Raw genomic sequence first — 7680 nt, 5'->3', positions numbered from 1 at the left:
GTCTCCACAGCTTTCGACCCATTGCTTATCAAAACAAGTATACTCACTTTGATAGACAGCCAGGAAATTGTTTTCCAAACTCTTCCCTGGGATAGAAAATCTACAGCTTCTCCAACACCCCTCAATGTAGATCTTATACACAGCAATGTCCTCCTGATCTCCGCTATCTCCTTGATGAGTAGTCAAATGCTCAAACATATGGCTTCAATAAAGTAGTGGTCATGCTATGTATATTTTCACTTTAGGACAACCAACTTTCTTAGTGCAGAATTTATTCTTCAGTTGAATTTTACTATCATTTCATCTGGAGGAAAATTGTCTGAAGATGTGATAGTATTATATTTCAGCCATTGTAATTTTATTCTTTGTAATTAATAATACAATTGCTGTGTACTTCTCATTTTTGATGCAGTGCAAGAGAGACTTGGCAGTTGGAAGAGTTTATGGAATATGTTATATTGTGTTGCTTAATACCACATTAAGGACTCTTCCTTGCCTCTAAAGCAGTTCTGTTTGCTACATTCCAATGAGAATGTAAGGTACTTTGATGGGGAAAATAGGAAAAAGAAGTCTATACTTTTAAATTGTTTCTTTTTTTCTGGGTTCTTATTTATATTTATAATTATTCCATAACCTATATGATGATTGAGGATACTGATCTGCAGAAGCATATAACTCAAACATAAGGCTATTTTCTTTTCCTCTGATATCTTTATGAACATAATTAATACTTTGATACAGTCTTTGCTAGTCAATATTATAACCCTGCTAATGTTTATGAATATATATAACTAATTTTCATTTTAAGATTTTACCTCTCACTAAAAATAAATTCCCTATAATTTTGTTCAAATTAAATATTGTTTAAAAGTCTACCAGAGCCTGTCTCCTCTGTAAGAATAACAAAATAAGGTTATTTCATAGATATGTAAGACTGTTCTAGTGTGAAATAGTCATAAAATTGATGGTAAGATATTACTGTGTTCTTCAACATACTGTCTAAGTATATAGGAAAGAGAAGAAAGGAACAGGTTCCTCAAGATAGAGATTTGTTATTGAATTGAAATAATAGAAGATTAAGAAAAGGATTTTTATTCAAAGGGAAATATAACATTCCACTTTCCTGATGAATTCTTGCACTGTTAAAGTTAATCAATTCTGCTTGGTGAGTGCTCCGATGGTAAACTCCTAGAATGAAATATTAATTAGTCACCCTAATACTTGAAAAAGAAGCTATATTAATACTCTAGCCTCCTCTCTCAAAAAAAAAAAAAATAGAAAAGAAAAAAGAAAAAGAAACAAAGAAAAGAAACAGAAAAAGAAACCAAAATGGAAAGGGAAAAGGAGAGGGGAAGAGAAGGGGGGAGGGAAGCAGAGAAGATAAGGAGAGAAGAGGAAAGTGTTCAGGCTAGGAGGAAGAACTTGAACTGAGTTTAGAATTCATCATTGAAATAATAATAATATAAAAGGAAAGTTTCAGGATGCTCCAGGAGCAAGGAAAAACTAAATTATGAAAATCATAAAGACAGCTTCTACTCAAACCACCCACTTCAGTAATGACCACTGCACCACACAGCTTGTCAAATTTCACATCCCCTTGGAAGCCATGATTACATTAATCATAACCAACTTTGTACCCTACTGGGCCAACCTGCTCAGGGAGCTGATAAACCAGATTTGGGCACTCAGCTTCAAGTATTTAGGGAGCAATAATAAGATCTGGCCTGCTTACTCATTGTAGCTTTTGAATATCATGCATTGCTGCACAAAATGTCACTCTTTAAAGATAAAGAATTTATACCCTCAGTAATCAACTTTCATCAGTTATTTAGGTTCAAGTCGCCAGTACTTGGTGTGAGTATTCCTTTGTAAACATACTTGGATTTCATGCTGCTTTGTTACATGGGTACTTGCATAATTTATAGCCCGAACACTTGGATAAGGATTATAGGATATCTGTGCCCAGTGCATACATTTTGTTCTTTCATTTGACCAAGCATTTACTTTAAAAAGATAATATTAATAATTTCACCTTCTCATTTTTCCTTAATTTTTTGTTAAATTATAATTAGTGCAAAATAAAATGGGCTTTACTTTTCTCTCTACTTTTTGTTCCTTGCTCTTTTTGCCTAAGTCCCTAAAGCAGGCAGAAGGACAATTTTTACTTATTCATCTTGAGTGTAGCTTTTCTCAACAAGTTTGATTTTTTTTATCCCCATTATCACACAAGCCCCCTTAACAAAAAATGGGGAATTCTATTTCTCTTAATATTCTGTGGAAGGTTGAATTACATATCCCAGGGAAAAGAAAAAACAAACAAACAAACTTGTTCTTAATCATAATCCATTCCTGTGGGTGTTACTATTTTTGTTAAGATGTGGCCCAACTGAATGAGGTTAGGCCTTAATCCTATTCTTAGAGTCTTTATGGAGGAGAAGAAGCTAGAAGTCAACTGAGCCCATAAAAGAAATTAGAGGACATCGCCATGTTATGGGAAAGCCAAGGAATCCAAAGATTGATGGCCAGGCAGAACCTACAGATCCTGGGAGAAAGCAAGCAAGTCTCTCAAACCATGAGCTAATACATTCCGGTTGGTAAGCCACACCATGTGTGGTATTGTCCTAGAGCTGGCAAATTAAGACATATCCAACATATATTTCTTAAATAATCTGTTCTCTTTTAAAAGTAAAAAAACTAGGGTGCATTACCAAACCGTTAATAATTATATGAAGAGCCCCCAAAATACATTCATAAAGTGGAGTATATTTACAGTTAAGATATAGATAAGGTATCTATCGATCTATAATAATCTTAATACCAAATTATTCAAAGAATTAAGGCAAAAGTATGAATTGGAATATATTACTGGCACCTTGCACTCACCATTAAATTTGTAATCGGAGCCTTTGCACAGTCTGGATAATGCAGTGGTTTTTGTTATTTCTTGAATGCCTCCTAAGAAAACAGCTGAAAAAATATTGAATAACACAAATGAATGCACAGCTAATGTTTGGTTTTCTGGTGTTCCCAAGGTGATGGTAGAGAGGAAATAGTTGTTTTATCAGGAAGAACTCCATACCCTCTCAACTGAAATGACATCTTTTTTTTTTTTGCTTTTAAAACAGGGTTTTTAATTGTGTGTTTCAAAGCCACTATCTCTTTTTTAGTAAGCCATGCACACTGGCTACACTCTTGGGGGAAAACCAATGAATAGATCAAAGATAAGAAACAGCAATAGCTTGCTCGATTTGATACTCACGCTCCTTACCCACATATTCTGAGACGAAGATGACAAAGAACGGAGTAACCAGGTCATTAATTCCCTGGACATACCCACTAGCAGGGTGTCAGATGGCCCAAATAAAGAGAATTCTCTCAAAGATCTCCTGTACAGGTGGTTGCTGGAACAGTGGAATGAGAGGATTTGTCCTTGGAATGTCAATGTGAATCTCTCTGTAGGTGTCCTGGTGGTGCTCCTCGTTTCGAGAGTCATAATACTGCTCAATGAAGCCAAAATACTCCTCCCACTTCCTCTGCAGGGTCAACTTCCTCCTCTCAGTGTTTGTGGGGAGATAGCCCTCATCAGGCAAGAAGGACTGCATGAGGTTCACACTTCCCCACAAGGTAGGCAGAACTCACCGACAGGAGTCTCCAGGTTACAGGACAAACCCACCTGGGAACCCCTGGGCAGCCACACTTCCTCAGTTCATCTAAATCAGTGTTGTGGCTGGAGATAAGCTGACAGAACTTTTCTAGGCGGGTTTTCTCCTGGACAGTCATTGGGGGAGCCCCAGAAGCATTCTGGTCTGAGATCCAGGCGAAGAGGGGATGATGGGTCAGAGAGGGAGTGGCTGCTGTTTGTTGAGAGGGTTCCTCAGGCATGTATCACTGGAGTTTCTGGACAGTTGGGCATCACTGCTGGAATTTATGACCTTGTAGTTGGCAGGAACTTCGGATGTTGTTGGCTGGGACCATTGTGGTTTCACCCTCAGCTTGCTGTGGTTTTCCAGCACCTGGTCTGCAGTTGCCAAAGCAACCTTTGAGTTCAGGGTTTGGAAAGAAGGTGAGGAAAAGTCCTCTTCTTCATCATCACCAATGTCCCACGCATCACTGGTATTCCGGGCAAACTCATGAAAACTGGAGGCCTTCTTATTCTTCAGAGGAACTGCATTGACTTTTGACCGATCTTTAATGAAGTTTTTGGTGAGCAATGGGTCCAGAGGAGGGTGCTGTGCTCCATACACAGGCTGGATGCTCCCCGGAAGCTTGGCGCTCCTCTTCCAAAATTGCGTGCTGTTCTCAACGGCCATTGCTCTGGCCCAGGGTAGGCGTTGTAGGTGGGCTGGGGGTGGGGGGGGGAGCCAGCCAGACGCCCCCAGACTCCTCAAACGAATGGCCAACCCTGGCTGCTTCCCCGGCGGTCACCCGCTCCCAGCTCCTGGGGGCGCCATCTTGAATGTGGGCAACGCTCCACCCAGAGGCGCTGCCATTGGTGGGCTTCTAAGGCTGTGGACAGGCGGACCAATGGGGAGCGGGATTCCTGCATGTCCTTGAAGCCGACTGGTAACGTCGATGACATCATTTTAATAACCGTTTACTCCATCAGTGAACATGAGGTTGAATCAAGTTATCGACATGTACTTACATAATATAGATTCTTATTTTGTATATTGTTAATGAGACAGATAAATAAATTACTGTTATGTAGTTATTGATATATGAACACACTTGTGTTGCTAATATGAATTAATAAAATAAATTGAGTCCTTTGTTCCTGTTATCTTTATTTGCCCCTAAGATATAAAACATGCTATACCATCTTAGAGAGAAAGATAAGATGCAATAAAGGGCCAAATCGTTACAATCTTTCTCCAGATATCTGCCACCAAGTTACCCTTATATGATGATAAAAACAAAAAATAAAGGCATTGGTGAAAGCATTCTTGAAAAACTGCAAAAGAGTTAAGCAACTAAAATCTTTCTCATTATTCCCGTTCCCAGGGAATGGAAACACCACCGCTGTGGCATGTTTCAGCAAGACTCAAGGGGAGGGGTAAAACCAATCCTAAACCCACAACTCCATCTCAGAATGTCTTGATCATTTTGCAACCCTCTAAACAAATATCACTTCTCAGATTTCTTTCCACTTTATCTGCTAGTCCCTTTGAAGAGCTGCATTTGACATTCAGTAACAAATCACATCATTTAAGGCTCTTAAGTCACTTGCCACCTACTGATGTCTTGATGTTTAAATCCTGTGCAAGACTATCACTCTCTTCCAAGCCAAAAATGTGTTTTCTAGAAATCTGCACAACTTTCCCCAAACGTCAAGTCCCTGTGCAATTGGCCTTCTTGAGGGAGGTCTTTAAAAATGATGCAAAAAAAAAAAAAAATAGCTGTTTTCCTGCATCACACAAAAGAACTCAGAATAAGGTATTACTAAACTAACTTCACTGGAGTTTTCCTCATAGTGAGAAAATGCACATTAACATATACTCTATGCTAATTGTTTTTCCCTATAGGAAATGAATTTAAATTAATTAAAATAACAGATTCCTAACACTATTTCTACACTTGATCTTAACCAAAAGGCCAAGAAGCAATTAACTAGTCTTATTTTTAGATATCAGTGTGAGATAAAAATCAAGGCAAATGCCCAATTCTAGAAAATAGAAATAAACTAGGTATCTCTTTTTGTATGTGTGGTGATGGACATCAAGGAAATTGCATAAATGTGTTCACACTTCTTCCTCAAATTGCAATTTGGAATATATGAACAAAAGTCAGCGGTGTATAAATAAACCTCTAGTTTTTGTGTGTTTTATTTTAAATAATGTTCCTCTTAGGCTTCCTACCAAGTGGGCCAAATGATCTGGTGTCTAAACAATTTCACATCAAAATAACCAATCAGTCCAGTTATTCCAGAGAGCTTGTAGGATTTTGTGGGTTTAAAAAATGAACAGATTGGATATTACAGGCTCAAATAGGCACCAACAGCGAAACAAAGTCCTTAGATACACAACAGATAAGAGTTCTGCCAGGAAGAAAACACTTGTACGACGGAAACATCTCAGGTCTGCATCCACCTCACACTTACCACCCAGCTTGGTCATCTGTTACAACTTCCCCAAGCCAATTTCTTTCTTATTAGTATGTGGAATAGAGGCATTCCCTAAGGAAATACACAAGAATGAAGTGTCTTATGGGTGAAGTCAGGATGTAACAAATGACTTACAGCAACCATCTGAAATGTAGCAGTTTTGCATTTTCTAAGTCCATTTACTACACTTCTGCTATACTCGGGAGACCTAACCAAGACCCTAAATGTTTCATCATGTCTGGAAGACTCTAAAAGATGAACTTTTTATAAAGTAATAAGTTTCTCTGTGCTTATCTGTTGCTTCCAGGTAACCATAACAATAATAGTTATTAAATATAGTGGGCTGTAGAAATGCCCTGAATGTTTCAGCTGCAATTAAAATAAATAAAAGGATGCCAAGGGTTACAGATGACCCACCTTAGTCTCAAGGGTAAATCACTGTCACGTTTTGCCTGGTATGTTTTTTGTCATACCTCAATATTTAGCAAGAATTATATAGAATAGAGGCCATTTTTAAAAAGAACTGCTATAGCCCAAACAAAAAATTTCAAATATATTTAATAGTAGGCACACTTAACTACAGTTACATAATGAAAGGTTAATATAAGAATGCCCTAGCTCATTTCCTACCTCTGTGATAACTTCACTATTTTATTATTAAATTAATTTTCCTAATGCACAGGACATATCATCCCTACTCAGAAACTTTTAATCCCTCCTTAGTAGGCACTGGGTGAACCCAAGATATGGTAAGCTGCCCTCTCCCTACACCTCTAAATTTAAATCCCCTACATGGGATAAATCTTCTCAGTCAAATTCTTCAAGTCATTGTTGCAAGAACAAAATGTCAACATTTCCTTAGGAGTTTGTTCACACCATTCTTTCTACCTGTTCACTCCTCTCTGCATGTACAAGTGACACTTTCCTTCAAGACTTCCACAGATGGTGCCAGAGTGTGCTGATGGTAAAGTATCACTTTCTCAATAATTATAGCTATTTTTCTTATTAGCTACCAGACACAGTGTTTGGAAAATCCTCACTATAGGAGAATTCCCAGCTTTGGTATTAAGAAATCAAATCTGAAAAATCACTTCAAATTCTTACACATTTCATTCATGCAGTCCACATATATTTATCAAATGTCTATTCTGCCTAGAAATCTTGGCCAATAGTTTCAGGCATGTTGTTTTAAAGCATATTAAGTATGTTTTAAGAGATATAAAATATAGACATTAGTGACACGATATTATTCTCTAATCCACAAATTTTACTCAAATTTTGCCAATGTCACAGTGATGATTTTTATAGCAACAGAAAATCCAAAAGAATGCTTGGCATTCAGTTTTCAGGTTACTTTAATCTTTAACTTGGCTGAGTTTTGTATTTCATAACCTTGACATGTTTAAAGGTGCAGTCCAGTTATCTTGCAGAATGTCTCTCAATTTGGATTTGCTTGATGTTTCCTTATTATAAGATTCAGATTATGCATTTTTGGCAGGAGCATCTCACATGTGATGAATGATGCTGATTTATTCCCAACACATCCTATCAGGAGGTACATGGTATTGGCTATTTCCACG

General features: G+C 37.7%; 1 pseudogene; it reads right to left on the bottom strand.

Annotated features, from left to right (window-relative positions):
- Positions 1–2899: 2899 nt before the first annotated feature.
- Positions 2900–4387, bottom strand: LOC131276735 (TBC1 domain family member 22B pseudogene; annotated as a pseudogene).
- Positions 4388–7680: the final 3293 nt, after the last annotated feature.

This window comes from Dasypus novemcinctus, chromosome 30 (genome assembly GCF_030445035.2).
Source record: "Dasypus novemcinctus isolate mDasNov1 chromosome 30, mDasNov1.1.hap2, whole genome shotgun sequence".
Lineage (NCBI taxonomy): Eukaryota > Metazoa > Chordata > Mammalia > Cingulata > Dasypodidae > Dasypus > Dasypus novemcinctus.
This window is presented reverse-complemented; position numbering and strand designations above follow the sequence as displayed.